Source organism: Mirounga angustirostris, unplaced genomic scaffold (genome assembly GCF_029215605.1).
Source record: "Mirounga angustirostris isolate CCGP_5_RB_7025 unplaced genomic scaffold, mMirAng1.0.hap1 SCAF_5, whole genome shotgun sequence".
NCBI lineage: Eukaryota > Metazoa > Chordata > Mammalia > Carnivora > Phocidae > Mirounga > Mirounga angustirostris.
The window spans coordinates 13,493,985-13,514,898 of NW_026991713.1; the positions used below are offsets into that span (position 1 = coordinate 13,493,985).

Here is a 20,914-nt window from a genome sequence, read left to right on the forward strand (position 1 = left end):
CAGCCGGGGGTCCCCGTTTATGGGCAGACACTTGGGGGCATCTCTTTCAGTGCTGACATAGCTGGTCATTTGTGTTTGCCTACGTGTTTATCATTGTTTATCCTGGGAGATTGCATACCCCACCAGGGGCAGGGACCATGTCTATTTTCCTGTATTTCTGGCACTGAGCTTAGGACCTTTTCCGCTTTGTGAGCACTCTGTAAATAGCAAATGAATGAATCAATTTCTGTTCGCTTCTCGTCTGCCCTGCCTTCCGGTCATGCAGACCACTCTCCGTTTCAGACCCAGTTCAAATGATCCCCCTGCTTATAGTGGAGCTAGCCGCTTGAACCTGTATCTCTTACACTGGCATCTTATATGGGTGCTTTGCTGAGCATTGGCGGGGTCTCCTTTCCTCCCTGCTGGTGAGTGCCTGTGGGACCCCCAGCAGATGGCAGGCCCAGCGCCCACCTTCCCAGATCGGATGTTCTCAGTAAGCGCGACGGACTTGAGTTGATGGAACAGAGGCCCTATTTGACTTTTGCCTCTGTTAGAACTTCAGAGGCAACCAAGAGGGAAAAAAAAAGTTTATTTCAGGAAACTATTTTGCATAGTTTCCAAATATGTATTATTCCGGCTCAAACTTATGAATGGATGGACTCCAAAGGATACGTTTTCTTTTCTCCCGCTGAAAAAGATGTCATAAATGGTGCCAAGGAATGCTGGTCGGGGCACAGAAGTCCACCTGGTCCCGGAGGGAGTGAAACTCCAGGACCTTTGCCACAAAGTTGTCAGACAGCTACACGTGCAAATCTGACAATTAAAACGGGAAGGTGATACAGTGGAATCAGAATGTTTTTCATTTATATTGAATGAGGAGGCTTGAGGACAAGCTCATGTAATTAAAAGGAAAACCACTGTGCTTCTGAAGGGAGCTGGGGAAGAGTTCTGGAGACACCTGTTGTTTACAATTCAAAGGAGAGGGTTTTCTTTGGGGGAATGAGGTGAGGGGCTGCACTGAGCCCAAGCCTGAGGATCAGACAGACCTCGATTAAATTTGGTGCTCGAGGGGCGCCTGGGTGGCTCAGTCATTCAGCGTCTGCCTTCGGCTCAGGTCATGATCCCAGGGTCCTGGGATTGAGCCCCGCATCGGGCTCCCTGCTCAGCGGGAAGCCTGCTTCTCCCTCTCCCACTCCCCCTGCTTGTGTTCCCTCTCTTGCTGTGTCTCTTTCTGTCAAATATATAAATAAAATCTTTAAAAAAGATAAAAACAAATTCGGTGCTCGACTAAGTGGGTGACTGACTCTTAAGCAAGCTACTAAAAACATTCCTGGCTTTCTCATTTCCACAATGGGTGAGGTATTTTATGAAACGGAGTATGGTGTGAGGACATTTGGAGGTACTTATAGGTAGGAGGGCTTCCGTGAATGTTAGCCCCTTTCTCACCCCCGTGTGGGCTCAAGTACTGGCCCTCACAAGCATAATTATTGCATTTATCCACAGGACACACCCCATGTCTGAGACTGGAAGCAAAGTGGAGAGGTGGTTGAAATGGCAATGGGGAGGGATTTTTTTGAGGGTGTGGAGATTTTTGACACGTGGAAGGGAAGAGGGTCATTCACTAGGACTTTGTGTCTCAGAGTCCCTTCATGGGCTTACAGGTGTTCTCCTGGAGACTTCTTTTTCCCAATTAAATTTTTCTAAATTGACATTTTGTTGTCATCTCAAATTAATGTATCTTCTGTGCTATCTGTGTGACCACCTCTAACCAGATACTGGCCCTGGATCTGCACCAGCTAGACATTGCTTTGGCACCAAGTGGTTACTGTTCAATTAAGTGAAGCTCATGCGGGAAGGATGGGGATGCTTATGGTGATGGAGGCATCTGGGCCATTCCACAGTGTTCCAACATGAAGGAGGCACAAGGCTGGGGGCGGGGGGGTGGCGCTAACCTCAAAAGACTCTGGTTGACCTGAGCAGAGGAAACCATATTCCCTTGAGAAAGTGTTGGATTAGGTTCAGCATTGACTATCACGTTGATTTAATGTAAACTTATACTGATGTTGAACTTTAAAAAAACAACAACAACAACCAGGTACCTGGTAAATTTGTTGCCTTCAAGGTTGTGTTAGAACCCCGGGTCCTGGGTGTGCAGCCCCCACTGGATGTTCGTGCCCCCTGCCCTTCACCTGGCAGTCTGCTCTCATCCACCACCACTGCCCTGGAACTCCCCAACCTCAGTTTACCTACCAGCCCTCAATCCTCACACTACCTTGTTCAGGTCAAAACTTGCAGACTGTGTGTGTGTGTGTGGTTTTTTTTTTTTTTTTTAAAGGTTTTGTTTATTTATTTATTTTAGAGAGAGGGAGGGAGGGAAAGTGCACGTGTGCAAGTGGCAGATGGAGAGGGAGAGAGAATCTTAAGCAGACTGCGCTGAGTGCGGAGCCTGATGCGGGGCTCCATCTCACGACCCCGAGATCATGATGTGAGCTGAAATCAAGAGTCAGACACTCAACCAACTGAGCCACCCAGGCACCCTAACCTTCTGTGTTTTTAAAAGAGCTTTGTGACCATTTTCAGGGCATTAGGATGAAAGGAGTCATCATTTGAAAACTGCCTAGCTCAGTATTCATACATGTTGCAGGTATTCCTATTCCCCAAGGTTCTTACCTGGCCTTTTATTAAAAAATTGTAGCAATTGTTTTATGGTTTTTGTGGGATGTTTTGGTTCATTTCTTTCTTGGGTGACTTGCTAGAGGGGAAGTTTCATGAGGGCTGGGGGTATATCTCTTTATTACCCTATGTGTAGCACTCGGCACAGTTCCTGGCACTTAGCCCTCAATCAGTATTTATTTAAATCATTTTTTAAATTTTAACGTTTTACATTTGATGGCCTGAATAACATTGGAATAAAAACTAAGCCAAAACAAGCATTCCCTGCCAACTTCTTTTCTATACACGTGGCCCCTGGTCATTCAGGTTGGGGGAACATTGTGTAAGAGGGATTGCCGTGCTCCCAGTGGAGGAAGGTGGGACGTAGGAATGTACTGGGTCCACGTGTACCTGCTGAGTACCAATGGGGCAGGACTGCCCTGGGTCAGTGTCTGGTGGGTCCAGGAAGAGGGACGTGGGCAGCCTGTAGCTCACCTTGGCTACTTACCTGGAATGCTGACCAGAGGAGTTTGTAATTTAAGCCCACCCTTTCTAGATTGAGTGTCTCCTAGAAGGTCAGTATAAGGGCTATGTTCTTGTCCTTTATGAAGTTTGGAGAGACTGAGGCTTGAGCGGGAGGTGAGTAGGAAATTGTAGCTCAGGTGAACCCACGCTTTTTCCTCTGGAGGGTAGCTGAGCTGTTTATGCCTAATGTTCAACTCCTTAATGGGTGTTTACTCACTGGATTTCATCATAATTATAACTTTGTTCTAACTGCATTTTACAGGTCACAGAGCACACAAACAGGCCTTTTATTGCTCTGTCAATAAATATTATAAGGTCCTTACTGCAACCATGGGAGGTGGATATGGGATCAACATTCCTGTTTTGCAGATAAACAGACTGAGGCTTTGAGAGATTGATTTGAGCTTGGGTCTTAGGACTTCAGAGTCCTGTCATCTCCACCTGTCATTGGGCCATCGAAAGGAAGGTATGCGTCTGGATTCCAGTCTGGAGTTTCAGCTGCTCCCCCCTGCCGAGGGTCACCTAGGACACACACCGGCTTGTGACAGAGTAACTCAGTAGCAACTTCTATTCTCAGCAACCGAAAAAGGGATAGATCCTCTTGATTCTATGAAAGGTGGTGTTGCTTGTGAGACTCACACCCTCATGCTATACAAACTGGGTTTGAAAGCAAGCTCTGTTACTTTCAGGATGGAGTGGATTACTTCTTGTCGTCTGGGCCTCAGTTTCTGCGTGGGTAAGGTGGGGATGCTAATGTTGAATCAGGGCATTAGGATGAAAGGAGTCATCATTTGAAAACTGCCTAGCTCGGTATTCATACATGTTGCAGGTATTCCTATTCCCCAAGGTCCTTACCTGGCCTTTTATTTAAAAAATTGTTTTTGTTTTTGTTTTTGTTTTCCCCTGGTAGAAAGCCTCACAAATGCATGTGCTCTTGGTAGCATCACGGGCTCAGGGTGACTCTGCCCTTAGGCTTGGCAAGCATCTTGGAGGCTGCAGGGAGCTTGGGCTTCAGAGAACAGGAAGGAGGTTGCCTTGAGCAGCTGGGGGAACCTAGAGGTGCTCCGGTCATTGTCCCTTGGAGGCGAGCGTTGGCTTTTGGAGTCACCACGCATGTGTGATTTGCAGGAGAAGGGAGGCCTCCCATCCCTGCGCAGGCAGATTAAAGGCCGGTTGCCAGCCCTCAGCAGTGTAAGCAGTGACCTCAGGAATCTGGCAGCTCTGCAGGACGGTGGCATCTGGCCTTGCAGGGCCTCCCCCATCTGGCCCAGCCCGGTCTCCCACCGATTGATTCCTTGCTCAGTTGTGACATTCCAGCCAAACTCACAGTTGCTTGGATGGGGCATGGGCCTTCTCATGTCAGGCGCTTTGCTTGGGCTGGCGCCGTGTTAGGGCCTCAGAATAGATGTGGGTAAGTGGGCAGCTTCTCCGGGGCTGACTCACCCTGAGCCATTGCTGTGTGTGAAGAGTCCACGCTTTAATGCCATCAGAGCAAAGAGGTCCCACAGGCGGTGACCCAGGACCACGTTCTTTGCAAATATACAAATGCTTTTAAAGTGATGTGTTCCTAGCAACCTGGAGGGACAGTCCGCTTAGGAATGACTAATAAGTGGGAGTCAATGGAGGAAGCCAGTGTTGACTGAGACCTATCATATGAGCTGCCTTCCTGCCCTCCGGGACCTTACGTTCCAGTTGAGAGAGACAGACTAACAAAAGAAGCAAAATATATCAAGCCTTCTGTGACGATGAGAGCACAAGGGAGAAAAAGAAATTGCAGATGCGAGAGACGGAGGGTTGGGGATAGAGTTTGCAGGTTTCATTTGCTCAGGTGGGGATTCTTGGAGGTGATTTGAGCAAGCATCAGAAAAGGTAAAGGAATGAGTCATGGAGATATTGGGAGAAAGAGCTGGGGTGAGTACAAAGGCCCTGAGGCCATTTTTCCATTGTTAATTGAGAGACCACAGGAGGTCAGTGTCTGGAAGGGAGGGAGCACAGAGGAAAGTAGTGGGGGATGAGGTCTGAGAGGAGTGGAGGCTCAGTGGTTCAGGTGGTGGGCTGGGGCTGTTGGAGGAGTGGCCTGAGTCCACCCATTTCTCAGGGTCACTTAGGACCCTCCTCTGTTGAGGATCCTCCGTAGGGAGCAGAGATGGAAGCAGGGAGACCCTGTAGGAAGGGCTTGCTTTAATTTAGGTAGGAGGTGACCGTGACTTGGGCTGGAGGGACACTGCCTGCCCTCCCCACAGCTGGTGTTGGAGGCTGTGTGCTGTCTTTTCCGTCGTGTCACATGGGAATGGGCTTAGGTGCTGAGGCTAAAACAGGCTTCTGGCGGCTTCCGCTGCACGGTCTCCCCCTGGGGTTGGTGGCCCAGCAGGTCTGTAGGGATGTTCTCACCCAACTTTCTTCGGATATTGATTCGGAAGCTGAGGCACAAAGTGACAAGTCTTCCCCCTGTCCACATAATTCATCCAGCTGTGTGTCGTGTCTCATAGCCTCTCTGGATTTGTGGAGAGGGAGAGTGATTTGTGGTCCATCGTGAGGAAAATTGGAGTATGGAGCGATAAATCGAAAGAGGGCTCCATCAGTCTGTTGAAATCCCCATAATTTTGGGCTCTTGGAGTTCAAGGTAATCCCAGCAGAGAGGGTAGAAGAACAACAGAAGAAAATAAAAATTGGGGCTCACTTTTATAACCCAGGAATGCACACCTGTTGTTGGGAGACCAACCTTAGGAGTTTACTGGAAGTGCTGTAATGAGGTAATTAAGGGCGTTCTATTGTTCTGTGGGATGTATGGAACTTTCATTTGCAAAGTGCATGATTTACTGTCATTAGTTCCCTTCTCTGACAAAGGTCAGCATTGCTGTTCCATTTTTCCTGATGAGATGGTCCTGGCTTTCCCAGCTGAATTTCGTCTGGGGTGTTTTCCCCACGGCTTCACAGTGTTTCCTGTTGGTGCGTCTCCTGGCCCCCTTGTGACTGCTGGGGGCCCCGGGAGTGGTAGCCGCTGTGGCAAGATCTGGATAGAAGTTAGATGGCTTTAAACAGAGGATTTCCTTGGCCCCGGGTCCCTGGCCTTTTTCAGCAAGCAGAAGGACAAGGAGTATGGAAGGACAATGGCAGTTCGGCAGCCGTGGGAAGGGTGTTAGCACCTACTCTGTTCGTGTGTTGTGGGAGACTTCCGTGTCATGTGTTGGTCCTGGTCGTTGCTCCCTTGGGGACTTCTGCAGTCAGCCTCCTGCCCTGGAGAACAAGTCCCAGATGTCCGTGTCCACGTGCTCATACACAGGCGAGGCATCACTATGTTGCTCTACGTAACTGTTTCCCTAACCCTTAAGGCTTAACCTTGGGTGGAACAGACTCACAGGTGGGTCTTTATTCTGTAGGTGCTGGAAGAGGGAGCTGCTAATTCAACAAAACTTTTTAAATTCGGGGTTTATGTTTTGATGCTCAACCAACCAACCAAACAAAAATAGCCGTGAATCTTTGCTGTGATCTTTTGCAGGTGACAAGTAGTTTCATAAAAGAAGATCTGTGCTTTTGAATCAGCGTCCCCCTCCCCTTTGAAAGGGGTCGGTTTATTACCTACGTTTGAGAAACTTGATTGTGATTCTGTGTTACCTCCCATTTCCTAGATTCCTCTCTGGGCGGAGAGGCTTAGATCAGGCTTAGATCAGCCTTCCCACAGAGATGCGTGCCTTCCCTTCGAGTTCTCCACCTGCTGTTTGGGGGAGCAGGAGGTGACTTAGCACTCCCGGGCCCACTGCAGGCTTTGAGCGGTTTGCTTGCGAAGCCGGACAGGAAGCCAGGCAGCATTCTTGTGCGCAGAACTCCGTTCTCGGCCCCAGGGGTGCTCGTAACTATGCTTCTGGAACCCTGGTACGTGGCAAAGGCGTCTGGAATGTTAGACTCTCCATATGGAAGCCTGTCAGGGAATGTCATCGCGGGTTGGCCTCACGGCCTGCGTGGCATCTTTATTGAGCACAAAGAAAGCTGCTTTTGCTAAAGTAGAAGGGGACAGTTGGAAGGATGACATTGTTCTTTGCAATCAGAAGCCTAAAAGAGCACATGAGCATATACAGTAAATCTTCCCCCTCTTTGTTCCTCCCACCGCCGCTGTGTTTGCTGCTCACGGAATGGTGCACAGAGACAGGTGCGTGTGAGGCAGAGGACTGTACCTCCATCAACGCCCCGGTCACAAACGAGAGAAGCGGAGGGAACGAAAGCGTCTATAGGGAAACTTGTCCCAGAATTTGAAAGCAAGATTCAGCTGGAGGTTCCGATGGGGAGGGATGGGGAAACGTACCCGGAGGAAAGAAAACCCAAACCATGTGGGGCAGCCCCGCTTCGATGAGGTGATCAGAGCAAGGCAGGTGAGTCAGGGAGAGTGGGCCAGGCCCCAAGGAGGAGGCGGGAGTGTGGTTCTCACGTCCTGGATGACGGGGACCCGGGTGGGCCTCGTGCAGCGATCTGCGTGGTGGCCCTGGGCGAGTCTGTGGCGCTTTTCTCAGCTGAGCCTCCGCGTCCTTACCTGAAGGCTGGCGCAACCCTGGCCTACTCACAGCATTGTGAGGGCGCTCAAATGAGAACGTACAGCAGCGCTCACCCTGATACTGACCTGCCGCGTGGAAGCCCGGGATGGCGGAGACTGTGGCCAAGACTGTTCTTCTGTCTGATGTGACTTGGACCCACACAGACTGAGAAATATGGCAGCCAGGCTGGGTCCAAAAGGCTCTGAGATCCTGGCTTTTGCTTCCGCTTAAACCTGTTTTCTTGGTCATCCAGAGATGCTTTCGTGTTAGCGTGGGTGGGCACAATTTGGAGTGTTTGATTAACCCAGCAATTAATAAGAGTGGAGAGGTGACAATTGGTGTTACCAGGCTGCAGTGGGAAGCGATGTGTTTGGCTTCTCTCCATGCAGACAGATTGGTGGAGGAGCCACCCATGGGGAGGAACATCAGAATGCAGATAAAGGAAGCTGGTTGGGAAAAGTGATATTCAGAGCAAAAAACGGTAGTCAAGATGGGCGGCTTGGTTGATTATTTCTTCCAGTGAGCAGATATTTATTGAGTAATTCCTGTGTTCCTGATTCTGGGCCAGGAACTGAAGGTACACTTATGGATAAAGCATAGCTTCTCCTGCGAAGAGCCCGAGACTGTTGATGGAGGTAACAGACACATAAGCAATGAATTCTAACACTTTGTTGGAGGTACAGGATACATGGTGTTTAAAGTTCATGGGGACCAAGGGAAGGAGTGATTGGTTTTATGAAAAGAGAGAGAGCAGTGTTAACTTTACCGAAAAATGGGGTAAAGGGGTGTTTTCGCACCGGAGCAAGGGCTCGTGGAGACATGAAATGAGGGGGTGGATTTGTAGTTGATGAGCAGGGGCTGGTTTGAATTTGCACTGTACCACCGCCTCGCTGGGTGACTGGGCACATCACTAAGCCTTCCTGTGAGTCCGTTTCCTCATCTGTCAAGTGGGCGTAAGGACTCCACGTGTCATGGGGTATTGGGAGGATTCCTCCCTACTTCCTGCAAGATGCAGCGTGCTTGGCCCATGGTGAGCCCCCCCGTAGCAGGGAGCCCCAAGATCTGCCGGGTCCCTTGAGTGTGCCCGGCGTGAGAAGGACCTGAGACTGGAAATGTCACGTAGGGCCTGCTGTGAAAGGGCTCAGAATATCACAGATCCGGATTTTACCTCTGCAGACATTAACTCACACCTTGGGTGAGCCTCATCTCCCCTTGAGGTACCAAATGATCTTACACGGTAAAACACAGCCACCTGTCGGTGATCCTGGTGGCAAGGGATTGCCTGTTAGTTCTTCCTTCTCTCCTGGAGGTGATGGTGTGGGGCAGACTTGGAGACATAGGTGAGGTGGCGAGAAGCTCGGCTCAGCGTCTGGTCGGACCCGGTTCTGGCCCCACCGATTGTAAAGCGTGTGGCCTCAGGCAGGCTCATTTCCTCCCTCTCGGGTGGAGTCTCACATTTTGTCTCACATGTATTTACGTATTGAGTGAAACATTGATCTCAAGAACTAGGATGAAAACGCCTTTGAAGGAGGCAACTGCCTTGTGTAGGAAAAGACCTTGATCAGCTGCAGTCGTATCGTCCGGTAGAAACAGAGACCACATAGGTGATTTAAAGCTTTCCAGTAGCCACGGTTAAAAAGAAAACTAAAAAGGTAAAAAAGAAATGGGTGAAAGGAATTGTAGTAATCGGTTGTATTTAGGTCAGTTTAACCAAAATACGTATAAAAATTACTGTGCGGTTTTACCTTCATTTCACGCTAGTTCTGTGAATTCTGGGGCATGGCTTACAGTGAGAGCAAGGCTCGGTTCAGACCCGCACAGGGCGAGTGTGGCTCCTGGCTTGGGTGGCGAGGGTCCAGGGAGGAGCCTAGGCCTCAAGGCGGTGGCTCTTCCTGTCTCCATCCCTGTGTCTCTGCATGTCTCTCTTTCTGTCCCTGCTTCCCTTCCCGGAGAGGGACAAGAAGATAAATGAGCAGTGGAGACCGCAGTGGATGCTTTGTGTGTGTGTGGATTTTTGTGGAAAATGAAGACTGGGATAAGGTTCACGAAAGGCCATAGAGAAAGGGGCAGGGCACTGGGAACGGGCAGAAATCCCGCCAATCACAGCAGCGGTAACAGCTCTGTGTCAAGCTCTGTTCTAAGCCTCTCACTGGATCCGCTCATTCAGTCCTCACGGACCCCTAACAGGTCATCATTTCTCCTGTATTGGGATTGGGAAAATTGACACAGAGACGTTAAGAAACCTACCCAGAGTTGCACAGCGGAGGTTTGAACTCAGATAAGCTGTCTCTGGAGCTCTGCTTTGCTAGTCACTTCAAAAAGTCTCGGAGGGGGCGCCTGGGTGACTCAGTCAGTTAAGCGTGTGACTCTTGATTCAGCTCAGGTCATAATCTCAGGGTCGTGGGATCGAACCCTGTGTTGGGCTCGGACCCTGCTTAAGATTCTCTGTCCCTATGCCCCACCCCCTTCTCGCTCGCTCTCTAAAAAATAAAATCTTGGAGGAACTAAATCTTACAGATGCCTGGCTTTGGGCTTGCATTCGGCATGGACTGGGTAGTTTACACCAGAGGTTTAGGGGCAGGAAGGCCCCAAGGATCATCTGGATGAGCCTGAACTTTGCAAGAATGTTAAGTTTGCGCTGTATATCAAGTGCACTGCCCCGGGCGCCATTATTACACACCGCAGGGCCTCAGTAAATGCCGCTCCTTCTTTTCTTCCCTCGGGCCCACAAAATAAGCCTGTTTAAAGAAGGGGCTTTCTACGTTTCGCTCACATCTAGACCCACGCCTGGTGCAGAGTAGCTGCTTGGTAAATATTTATGGAAGTCAGTGGGGATGATGATCCCTGAGCCCCACCAAGGGCTTGCAGGGGCAGCTCTGCCATTATGGGATGGCCTCATAAATACAGCCCTGGGTGCAGGGGACTCTCGTGGAAAGATGCACATTCACATCTAGAGTTCTCGCTTGGAGCTGAGGACAAAGGCCAGTTTGCGCATCTCATGCCAAAGCTTTATTTTGTTCGCTTTTCTAGCAAATTAAAAAAATTGAAATATAGCGCATTCTACAAGCAGCAAAGTACAGAAAACAAAGTGTGTGAAGTATTTGTACAAGGGAAGTCTACCTCTATAACCAGTTCCCAGATCAAGAAATGGGACATTACCAGTACCCCAGAGCCCCCCGAGCCCCCACCCTTGCCCTCCTGAGAGTATCTGCCCCCTCTGACTTCTGATGTTCGTGTGCCCAAGCTTTTGAGAAATCCTGATGACTGGAGATGGGGGGGAGGGACAGTTTGTTTCTGTCTTGCAACACTGACCTTCTCCAGGGTTGGAGTTCTAACCTGGTTCTTGTGTCCATTGCACAGATGAGAAACTGAGGCCCACAGAGGCAAATACAGCTTGCCCATGTCTCATGGCTCGAGCATACATCAGCGGTTCAGACGCAGGCCTGTAGTGGTCCAAAGCCTGGGTTCTTGACCATCCCATATCCATAGGTTTCCTTCTGTGACACTTTGTCTGAAATCCCAAGGTTGGAACGTTCAGGTTGAGATTTCTGGACTGAGCAATATCTGGGGTGGCTTCCGTGATGTTGCAGAGGAGGGACCAGCTGTCCGGCTCAGCGCCCAGGGTGCTGGATCTGTCCCGGAGGCCACACCTCACCTTCCAGAGTGACTTGCCCAGCGGAGCCTATTCCAGGTGGGGTGGCAGGGGGCTTCTGCAGGTGGGGCAGGTGGGTTCCTCATTGCCCCATGCTTCCCACCCCCGCTTGTTGCTGACAAGCAGGCTCAGGCTCTGTCAGGGGAAGCTTTCGATTAAGTGGAGTCACATTTGACTCACTCCCACCAAAGTCAAAGGGCTCTGTGCTGCCAGGTGCACTGGTCTCCCGCTCTGGAGGCATGGCTAGGGCTGCTCAGGGGAGAGAGCAGGCGTGGCAGGCTGGGGACGGCAGCCTCTGCCTGGCTGGGAGGCCCCTTGGATGGTTGGAAGTGGGCATATGTATTTCAGGCCGGGGAGCGTTGCTTTCTCTGTGGCCCAGCCCTCTGCCCCCACCGGTCTCCAGTCAAGAGGGACAGGTGGTAGCTGTCATTCTGCACTTGGCCCTGGTCACAGAGAGATTTGCCAACAGTTCTCGAATGGAGATACCCCCCAGCCTCTTTGGCCCAGAGAATGCAGCTTGACCCATAAAACTGCAAGCAGGCAGTCCCCTCAGCTGGGCTTTCTCTCCTCTATGATGCGAGTGGATAGCAGGCAGAAATAGAAGCTATTACGCTAGGCTCGGTGCCCCTAGGACTGAAATTTAATTCAAAAAGGCAAAATAAAATCATCCCTCTGAGGCAACGGTTCTTATAAAAACAAAGCCAATATTATTACAATAATCCTAGCAAGTGAGTTGCTGAACAGTTTACTCTGTGCTGGCCACTGGGCCTAACCTCCGAGATTGAATGGCGTATCTCTGGAGCCAGACTGTGTGGGGCTGAATTCCGCATCCTCTACTTAGCTGTGTGACCTTAGGCAAGGTACTTGACCTCTTTGTCCATCTGTGAAATGGAGATCTCAACAGTCTGTACCTCTCAGAGTTGTGTTAATGAATTGATCCATGTAAAGCACTTAGATTACTACCTGACATATTAAAGGCTCAATAAACTTTCATGTGATGATGATGATGATGAAGAAGAAAAAGAAGAAGAGCATAGCATCAGTTCTAGTCCCTGGGCAATCGGGTGTGCTAGATAGTTTAGTATTCCTAGTTTATAGACAGAGAAACTGAGGCACAGAGAGGGTCAGTTCCTGGCCCAAGGTTGCACAGCCAGTAAGCTGCCCAGGGAGAATGTGAACCCAGAGCAGCCTCTGGCAGGCTTTGCATGAATGGGGATATTGAATCCCCTAAGGATTAAATGTATTTCACCACCCCTCTTCCCCCGCCACATTGTTCCAGTAAACAACAGGGCAGATGCTGTTTATTTTATGATCTGTTTAAACTAATAAACCTAACTAATGTTCATTGAGTAAATCGCCCCATGTCAGCTGCTACATTTCCATTGCCTTAGTGGTGGGGTCGTGTCTTGAAACCTTTGTGGAAAAGTTCTGAGGTCGATCAGACTAGAGGCTCATCTTTGCTCACCGTGGCGGACGTGCTCACGAGAGGAGATGCCTTGGTGTGTGTGTCTGAGCCAGGTGTCGCCCTGGCTGGCTGGACCCTTCTGGCCTTCGGTCCCTCGTAGGGCCCGTCCTTGGGATCTGCACCAGCTCTAGGAAAGGACCGAGTGAGGTGCGGGTGGGCGGCAGGCCGTGGGAGGGTGGAGAATGGCATGTGAAGAGAAGGGATCCCACAATGTTCAGTGCCCGAATAGACTACAGCCCCCTGATGGGGTGCTGCTGGGTGGCATACTGTGGCCCACTGTTGGCCACGCAGCTGGTGAGTGGCCAAGCTTCCTGACTCCCACTGCAATGCTCCCTGACTGCCATGTCACCTCTCAGGACGGAGGGAGGGGAGGCTGATGGGGCCAGGGTCTGCTCTTGGGCTGGGCCCTGTGGGTTGACCACCTGCTGCGGAGTTTCCGAGAAGGCCTCCCCTCCCCGCCGCCTCCGTGCAGGGCTGGGAGCAGGAGGGCACTGCCCGACACCATTCAGCAGAGGCTACACAGATAAACTGCACGGTGTGTCTCATTAGTCCAGGAACAGCTTGAGCTAATCGAGGCGTGCCTCTGCTGTGTGATGCTCATGCCAGGGGGGTTAAAAAAAGAAATACTCACGCCGATCCAAGGGCCTTTTGTGGCAGTGCAGAAATAATAAACCTAAACACAGAGGCAAGCCGTTTCGGGAGCGAGGCGGGTGCCCGATCGGGGCCCGATTCTACCAGCTTTGCCGGGCCCCGGGAGAGCTGCGCTGCCCCAGGCGGCCCGGTCCGCCCCTCTGTAGGGCAGGCCCCTCTTCCAGGCCACAGGTGAGTGGGCATGTTTCCTGGTGGAAGGATCCGGTTTTAGTGTTTGTTGGCCCAGCGAGGCCAGTTCCGTGGCCCTCTCCTGTGGGTCTGCGCTTCCCGCCAGTGTGTTCCAGGAAGACCCGCTCGCAGCACGAGCCTAACGTTACCTGCCCGAGAACTTGCTCCCCAGGCGTGGACGTTCAGGTCCGGAGACGTAAATGGCTCGCCCCGGGCTTGTGCACAGCTTCGGTGGCGGTGACGGCCAAGGGGAAGGAGAGGCGTAGCTACTCGTCGTTTGCCCGGGCCCCGTGTTACATTCTTTGGCGGTGAAGACCTCGTTCGTAACAGGCATGTCTGCTTCGCGCCTCACTTTCCTCTTTAAAATGGGGTCGCTTCGTGGGGTTGTGCTGGGGTTGGGGTAGGGGATTACGTAAGTTAATATATGCGAAGCACTTAGCAGGTTGGTATTCGTTACCAGTATTATTTGCTATTAATTAGGCTGCCAGAGGTGCACTTGATCTTGGAACCACTGTGTTTGTCCCTTGAAAGGGGCATGTCTGAACCCTCATTCTTTCTGCCAAGCCACGCACTGCATGGTGACCATGCCCGCTTGCTGTGTGAGGAGGGACCCGGCAGTGGGCGAGTGGCTGGCTGAAAGGCTGGTGACAGGACGCATCTCTGTTCTGGATCTTTCTTCCTTGGCTCCCAGGATCCAACCCTCACCAGCTTCCCCCTCCCCTTTACCTAGTACTGTTTTCTCCTCATTTGTGGATAAAGAAAACAGTAATCTATTTCTCTGTGAACAAATGAGGGCTAGTTTAGCAGAATTAACATAGTAACCATCACTAGTTGTCTGTTAACTTGAGTTCTGCGAGGCTCTGACTCCCCCAAAACCTTTTTTTTCCCCCTGCTAAGGCGAACAATTTACTCTATTCCCTCCACTGGGGATTAGTGATCATGAAAATTGAACATTGCTAAATGCGCACCAGTGTGGTTCGTGTAGTGAGAAAAATCTGTTTCAGGGAAAAGTTGAGAGGAAAAAAAAAGAGGAGGGAGGGAGGGAGGGAGGAAAGAGATTTGTTTGTGCGGGGAGGGGAGCTGTTTGGGTGGGCCTTAAAATAAGCAATAAGCTGAAATTAAGGATGCGGTTCAGATGTCCCCTGTTCTGGAGCCCAGGCTGTGCACCTGGGCATATTTAAGTACCTCTGCTCTGTCCTCTGACCGCACCTCTGTCCTGACTTCAGTGCTGGTGCCTGCCAGGATTTCTGGCCATTTGACCATTGCCATGTCCTCGCTGGGCTGGAGCTGTGACTTTTGTACTCCCATGGCCTGACACCATGCAGGCACATAGCAGGCGCTCAGTAAACGATTATGGCAACGACAGAGTACATAAGAACTTTGTAAGCGAGCAGCTTTATTTCACTCGGAGATGCCCTAATTGCTTCTTTCCTGTTTTCTGTTGCCCATATGGACCTGGGTCAGTTTTAACTGCTGAAATGAACTAATTTGAATTTAATTTGAATTAATGGGATGTAGGCAAGCCCCTGCTCATTTAATTAATTTGTTTGTGTCATCAAATAAGCATTTTGAGGGCCCCTAAGTGCAGAGCATTCTATTTGGCAGGTGGAATACAAAGTTGAGACAGAAGCCACGGATGTGGGCTTTAAAACCAGACCCCTGCGAGACACTCTCTTCTGGCGTCAGGTGGTTATAGTGGGTAAGAGCCCTGATTTCTGGGTCTGAGTTTGAATCCCGACTCCACCACTTACATGCTGTGTGACCTCAGGCAAATTACTTAACCTTTCTCTGCCTCCCTTTCCTCTTTAAAATGGGAGGACTTCATGGGGTGTGGTGGGGTTAGGGTCTTTGTGGGGATTACACAGGTTAATATATGTAAAGCACTTAGTAACAGGTTGGTAGTTGTTACCAGTATTATTTGCTATTAATGAAGCCTCGGTGCCCTCATGTGTAAAACTTGACTGTCTTAGTGTCGACGTCTTCGTAGAATTGTGCTGCCTTACCAGATGCCACACATGGGGCAGCTCAAAAGAAGAGACATCTGGAAGCTGGGATTCTGAAGTCAAGGTGTATCAACAGGGCCACACTCCCTCTGAAACCTGTTGGAGGACTCTTCTTTCCTCTTCCTGGCTTCTGGTGGTCGCCAGCAATCTTTGGTGTCCCCTGACTCATGGACGCCTCACCCCCATCCCCTGGGATCATACGGTGTTTTTTTCAGTTTGTCTTCACTTGGTCTTCTTATAAGGACACCAGTCGTACTGGATTTAAGGACCCACCCTATTCCAGTATGACCTCATCTTAATTTAATTATATCTGCAATGACTGTGTTTCCAAATAAGGTTACATTCTGAGTTGCTGGGGGTTAGACTTCCACATATCTTTTTTAGGAGGACACCATTCAACCCATAACAAGGACAGAATGAGAGAATCCAGAGAAGCATTGGGCACAGAACCTAGAACAAAACCGTGCCAGTGGGCTCAAGCTGTGCCTGTCATTGCTGTTTCCATGTCATCATAACACAATGGCCCTTTGCGGTGGCCATGGGAGGTTCTCCCGAACGTCTTTGAACCTCATGTCTTAACTGTGTTGGTTCAAATTCAAGGTTTCCCGTGTATTAACTGTGAATGGTGTGGCCCATCTTATAGGGCCAGCCAGTTTCTTGACCTCACTGATCTGCATTGTGTCTCTGAGATGGGAATAAGTAGGACGACGTCCTGGAGGGGACCCCCTCTCACGATGAAGCGAGGCCAAGTTCGTTGGTGGCCCATGCTGTCCTTCCTTTGTGGTGGGGGCTTTAGAGCCCACTGAAGCCAAACCCCAGGGTGTGCCACTGCACAGACCAGGGAAGGCTTCTCTTTCCCTTCCTGTGGGCTCAGCAAAGCCCAAAGGCATGTCCAGACATTAGCCAGCTTGGATTTTCCAGATCTCCCCACCCCGGTTCCTTTTGCAGATAGAATGGAAAAAAAAAAAAAAATTTTTTTTTTTTTTTCACTTGGGAACCGAACAGATTTGCTACAGAGAAGTCTAGATATCTATGGAAACAGTCCTAATTTTAGCCTTGCCACACTTAATGCCAACTCAGGGGAGTGCTGTCTTGGGTCAGGGCCCAGAGAATGGGGAAGGTGAGCAGGCCTGGAAAGGTCAGGACAAGCACAGGGTAACCAGCTGACAAGCAAAAAATGGGAGGGTGCTGCAGAAGTCTCAGGGGTCACAGAGGGACTGGATCCAAGGAGAAGATGGGTTTGGAGAGAGGGGCTTTGAGATAGGCACAAATATCAGAAGTTGGTATTTGGAACCAAGGGATCTCCTTCATCTCCCCCTCTTGCTCTTCCTGTCCAAATTCTGCTCATTTCCAGCCCAGTCCAAGAGCCTTATTCCATTTCCCCACGTTTGGAATCAGCCACTGCTGCCCTGAATTCCTACCATCTTCTTTAATTCTCCTGAAGCACTTCTCGTTTTGAGCCCATTTCGTTTTGAGGTTCGTCCATGTACCTTGCCGGCCCCTGTTTGTTTTTTAGCCCCTTGAGCTCAGCCATGGTCCTGTCACGTCTGTATGCTGAGCCTGCCAGGGGGCAGACACACAGAAAATGCAAAACAAGTGTAATTAGGGTCTCTGGTGGCCCAAACCAGGGCCTGGGCAGCCTGGAAAGGGACACTGATTCAATGAGAATAATAGAATATACAGAGAGCTCTTTAATGGGAAGAATCCACATACATGGGACTGGAAATCACCCGACATTCTGTGAAGGACATGCTGGGGAGCACCACAGGCAAGAGGCCCTGCTTGGGGTGCTGGGCTTTTGGTGCGATGGGGTGAGGGCAGAAATGGACAGAGATCATTTTAGGCCACGTAGGGGACATCGCTTCCCTGTGTCAGCCTTGTCCTCCCAGTCAGCTCATCTCCTAGCAGAAATCACAGCCAGACCTTTAGACATCATCCAGTCCTGAGTGTTTTGAAGTGTGATATTCAAGGCAAGCATTTTTACATGAATACTTGGTGGTTTATTTTCACGTACGTATGTAAACCATATGTAACTGGCATCCTACACCTGCCATTTCTCAGGGATTACTGCTTAGGGTGAGGCAGGTCACTGTAGCTCTCTCTGGCGGATCCCACGGATTACATGGTGTTCCTGCACACCCATGGATGTGTGAGACCTATAATAAGCAAATGTCCTGTTGTAACCATTTGGAAGTAAGGCTGGTGCAGATGGAAGACGTCGCCGATGTGAACTGTACTGCCATTTCCAAATACCTTGTGTTCTTTTCATCAGGATGAAAAGCAACATGATTAGGGTAAAATAGGGAAGGTCACGTGCAAGAAATGGCACGGATCCAGTTCACCCTCTTTGGAGTGATAAGGAGGTGGGCAAGGCACGGTTGACCAGCTGACCCTGATAGTGCCAGCACGTGGGGCTTAGACCACATCTCCCGTTGTCCACCCATCTTGATATGCTAGACAGAATGTAAACTAGTTCCTACTGAGTACTTGGGCACTTTATTTAAGTTATTTAATCCCGCTAACAACACTGTGTAGCAGGCAGTATTTCTCCTCACTGTGCAGCCCAGGGGAGGCTGAGACATAAGGACTCGAAGTAACTTGCTGAGGCCCGCCCTGCCGGTAGGACGTTCGTCCAGTGATTAAACACAACCCCCTTCCACGACAGTTTAGCTGTGTCAGGGAGCTGCAAACCTACCAAAATTAGCTTTTAGATTTTGCAAATAGAAACACAGACAGAGGTATGGTGCCATTGCCGCCTCTTGGGAAAGCTCTGTGCCGTGAGTAATAGAACTGGGGTCAGCATGCAGGTTGCTCAGGCCTGCTGGCGAGTCTGAGGGCTGGGCAGGAGTTTGCTGGGCAGTGGGATGCCTCCCTCTTGGGTGGCTGTTTGTCCAGCACCAGCGAAAGGCTGTTGGTCTGGTGGGAGAGATGGGTGAGAGAAGTGGGTGTGGGCTCCCTGATGGGTTCATTTCCCCCCTGGGTACCACGGAGGGGAGTGAGCAGGCCCAGCTGGTAGGGTGAGTCAGAGCAGAGCCCAGAATAGAAGCCAGACGGCACGTATGTGAAGGCTATCTCTATCCCAGGCATTGGGTTTTAAGATTCCCGTTAAAGATGATTAAGCTTTTATGCATAACAGTTTGCTCACTGCTGTGGGATCATTTATTGTGTCGCTTGGCAACAGCTCTCTGAGTTAGCCACACCCACCAGAGGGTCATTAACTGGGTCACCCAGGGCCCAGCTCACCGTTGATGCATTTCTTTAAAAGATTTATTTATTTATTTTAGAAAGAGAGAGAAAGAGACAGAGCACGCTTAGTGGGGAGGGGCAGAGGGAGAGGAAGAGAGAGAATCCCAGGCAGACTCCCTGCTGAGCATGGAGCCCAACTTGGGGCTGGATCTCATGACCCTGAGATCACGACCTGAGCCGAAACCAAGAGTCGGACGCCCAACTGACTGCACCATCTAGGCACCCATTATATGTGTGTTACTGAGCCTCCTCCAAACTCCCTCATCCATCCATCTATCCATCCATCCGAAGAGCACTTTTATTAGGCACCTCTTTGGGGGTAGCTTTATATTTGGCAGCATTCTGTCCTCTTGCACCATCCCTGTGTCTGTCCCCTCTTGTAGGGTACTAGCTGGTGAGTGTTTACCTGTATTGTAAGCATTCTTGTAAGCACTTGCATAGCAGAGACTCATCATCACTGAGTAATGCCACTGCTGTTATCCCTGTTTCACAGGTGAGAAAGTGAGGCACAGAGGTGTTAAGGAACTTGCCTGAGGTCACACAGACCCTCTTGCTTCAAGCCGCTTTTCCCTTCCCTCCGTACCAGGGCTGTCCAGTAGAACTCTGTGGGTGACAAAATGCTTTGTATCTACACCGTCCAGTACAGTAGCCACAGCCACAGGTAGTTACTGAGCACTTGAAATGTGTTTAGTGTGACTGAGAGCCTGAATTTTTGGTTTGACTTCATTTTGGTTCATTTCACGTGGCTGGCGACGACCACATCAGACAGCACAGTTCCTTCCTGTGCGATCTGTATGTATTATAACAGTTTGCCTTAATTGTTTATTCTGTGCTGCAGTTTTTCAAATGCTTTACAGTCGAAAGTGATTTAAGTTAATCCTCACAACCACAAATGCCCTAACAAAGGTCAGAGGTGAAGCACTTCCTCCCAGCCCCCGGATTTTACGGCAAGAAAGTGCTGTAGCTGGATCCTTCTTCTCCAGGGAAAGCTCTGCCTGACCCCAGCGTTTTAAATGATCTCCCTGTTTGCCTCCCTGTTTTCCACACGTATAGCAATGGATATCGCCATGAAAAACAGACGAGGTCTCATTGTTCTATGTGGTTTTTAACCCCAGACGCAATGCTACCCTCTTCCCTGCTTGGGAAAGGGGTCAGCCCATATGCAGGCTTTCGAACTCACTGTTCCCACCAAGTGACTCATTTAGGTTGAAAACATTTATTTACCTGAAGTCGGGTTGTGTCACTGTCACTCAGAAGAAGAACAAGATGCCAATATTCCTTCCTTGCCAGGATGTTCTTTAATGAAAACAAACAGACCAAACCAAACCCACTTCTTGGTATACTGGTGATGATATTTCTAGGTCGTGCTGGGAAGGAGAGAAAAAGAATCAAGCTGCAATGATCCGCCGTCTTGCTGGGTAGAGCAACATGGGCAGAGTGATGGGACTCGACTGCTCCTGGCCGCACCTTCGCTTCCTGAGGATGGGTCACAGAGGACTGTGTGGCAGGGGCGGGGTGGTATGCGTCACTGAATTGTGTCCCCCGGTAGAGGTCAGCTTCCTTGGTGATGAAGATTCGTCTTGAGTGTGTTGTGCATGCTGGGCTGGGGTGGTCCTCCATGCCTGTGGCTCGTCCAGAAACTGAATCAATCCGGAGGCAGAAGTGGGGTAAAGGTGATGGGCAGAGACACACGGGAAGAGAGTGAGTGAGACAGGCCCGAAGGATGAGACCACATCAGGCCCACAGTCCAAATACAGGTAGCGGTTGTGGAACCCAGGGTCCACAGGCCAGCAGCGCTCTGGGTTCTGAGAAGTGGGACCAGGAGAAAGGTGGCCTCTGGGGAAAGCCTTGTTCTGAGGGCTTTGACTGACCAGTTATTTATTTTTATTATTATTACTATTATTTTTACTTTCTAAAAGATTTTATTTATTTATTTGTCAGAGAAAGAGAGAGCACAAGCATGGGGAGTGGCCGGCAGAGGGAGAAGCAGGCTCCCCTGCTGAGCAGGGAGCCCGATGCGGGACTTGATCCCAGGACCCTGGGATTA

At 50.2% G+C, this 20,914-nt stretch overlaps 1 protein-coding gene across 6 annotated transcripts in view; it reads left to right on the forward strand.

Moving 5' to 3' along the window:
- LARGE1 (LARGE xylosyl- and glucuronyltransferase 1) overlaps positions 1 to 20,914 on the forward strand; it is a 513,801-nt gene that overhangs the window by 31,317 nt on the left and 461,570 nt on the right. The window contains exon 1 of one of the 6 annotated variants that reach the window (XM_054506847.2): positions 13,457 to 13,621. The exons of the other annotated variants lie outside the window; for them this stretch is intronic. The gene's annotated coding sequence lies outside the window, so the exon portion shown is untranslated. Of the gene's footprint in view, positions 1 to 13,456; positions 13,622 to 20,914 lie in introns of those variants that run through there. 6 annotated transcript variants of the gene reach the window in all.